The sequence below is a fragment of the Adiantum capillus-veneris genome, chromosome 23 (genome assembly GCF_014529385.1).
Source record: "Adiantum capillus-veneris isolate H3 chromosome 23, ASM1452938v2, whole genome shotgun sequence".
NCBI classification, from domain to species: Eukaryota; Viridiplantae; Streptophyta; class Polypodiopsida; order Polypodiales; family Pteridaceae; genus Adiantum; species Adiantum capillus-veneris.
Window position 1 is genome coordinate 4,531,862 of NC_140953.1, and position 2,372 is coordinate 4,534,233.

Below are 2,372 nucleotides of genomic sequence, written 5' to 3' on the forward strand. Positions count from 1 at the left end.
GGCACGAGTATGTAATTGTTTGGATATATCAATCTCCATTTCCATTTCAGTACTCTTTAACACAAGGACTTTTGAAACTTTTTCTATATATATAAAAAAAGATAATTTTCTATATACTTCTGTAGATTGATACAATCAAAACTAGAAAAAGTGCAATGTAGAAAAAATGGAAAATTTCCTAGGTAGTGTATCTAGGAAATTAGATGAGGCGTTCATTGAAACTTTTACATATAGAAAATTAGATAGATGTCCATAAAATATTGCTATATAGAAAATTGGAGGGATGCCCTACAAAATTTTACATATAGAAAATTGAATGGATGTTTATTTTTAATTTTTACAAAAATAAACAAATTGATTGATCTGTAGATAAATATTAATCATTTTTAGCCTTCAAACCGATCAATGTGCCATCTTTGCATCACTATTGGATCATCCACTAAAACACACATTACACCAATCAATAAACAAACAACATTTACTGAAATAAGATCAAGTCTTTTTTAACATTTCTATCACATACAATCCAAAGTAACAATAAAACTACTCATAATCAAGTAGATTTCTATTGAAACTCTTGTCAAACCTATGATTTAAAGTGACTACATTTAAACATTGAACTTTAATCTCTTTGCAAATAAAAAATAACATCATCACCTCAAAAGAGATAATCTATTGGTTCTAAAACAATAAAATGTTCAATCACCAAGTGAACAACAAATAACATGAAATATGATGTTCAACATGGTCTATTCTGCACTTGAGCCCTTACATAAAAACAGCTTTCCCTTCATCAAAAGTCAACTCATGATCAAGTTACCTTTCAATAACAACCCTCCCACTATCAACCCACCACCTCACTAAATTCACTCTTATTTCCTCCAAACTCAAACCTCTCGTTTGCTCAAAAAATGACATCTCCTCCTCCCTTTTAATGTTGTAGTAACTAGCTTTTAAAACTAGATACATGTCATCAATTGTCTGCAGGTCAAAGTATTTAAGGAGAATAGTCTCCTCCTCCTCCACATTTAAAGATGAAACCTACGTAAACAAATAACTTACTACTATAAACAAAGGGTTTTATGAAAACAAAGTTTATATATATGATAACAAAAGAACTAAATATAAAAAAGATGACAATTACTTCATCAAAATTTGGAACATACACATTCGATATGTCACTTGCAATGCATTTTTCATCCTTAAAAATTCAACAAAAATAGCTTATTATTAACAAATTTGGATTATTTCTTACACATGTAAGTTAACTTTTAATACTACCTTTTTTTTCTTTTTAAGCTTTGCAATCTATTCACTAACCCCACAAACAAAATATATAATCTTCTTGAAGAACTTTAACAAAAACTATGCACCTTATTCCATCGAGTACGAGTCAAAGAAAGAATATTAAAAACTTCATTGAAGTAGAAATTGTCACCGTTGTCTCTCTAGTACCTTTTTATGAAGCCTCATGATTATTTGCTTGACATGATGATGAAATAGAATCCACACTCTCATATATATCCCAACTAATGTTAAAAAAATATAAGCATATATGAGAATCTTTATGTGTAAAAACAGAACACATATGCCATTATTGGCATTAACTTCAATGGCATGTCACTCAAAAGACTTCCTCTTTGCTCTGGCATGGCTTTGACTCTCTTTACATTGCCATTTGATAACAATGCTCCAAAAGACAAAAAAGATCCTTCCACATTGTTTAAATTGAGGTCTTCAAACTGAAATTCCTATAGAAGACAAAAAAAAGTACACAAAAACTTTTTTATGATCGTTTAATTTTTATGTATCTATATTATTTGAGAAAAACATCTACCTGATCCTGCAATGAAGATTCCATACTTTCGATTTTCTTCCACATAGAGAGTAAATCTTGTCTCTATAATGGATAAACCATTTCATAAGACTTCAATTTTAAACTTAGGAACATGAAAGTACTAATTTTTTTTCATAATTCTTGTAAAGACAATCAATTCATGAAGTTATGAAAAGGCTCACAATTTTCAATGAACCTTTTAAACCCGATGTGCCCTCAGCTTGATTTTGTGTCATCAACGGCATACAATCCACATGAGTCTTCTCTCCCACATCATCACATAATTTAGGGTTTGGGTCTACTAGCTCAATGCTAGACACCTATAGAAACACATAAGTAGGTAAACACATGGCATATACATCTAATATAGTAAACACATAGGTGTCTAGCTCAATGCTAGACACCTATAGAAACACATAAGTAAGTAAACACATGGCATATACGTCTAATATAGGCAACAAAGGTCAAAATATAAGTAGCATCTCTACAGTTCAAGCTTTCAATGCAACAATACCACCATTTTCATTTTTGCAGT

At 30.4% G+C, this 2,372-nt stretch overlaps 1 pseudogene; it reads right to left on the minus strand.

The window, feature by feature from the left end:
• Window positions 1-768: 768 nt before the first annotated feature.
• Window positions 769-2,148, minus strand: LOC147427351 (uncharacterized; annotated as a pseudogene).
• Between the last annotated feature and the right edge of the window lie 224 nt (window positions 2,149-2,372).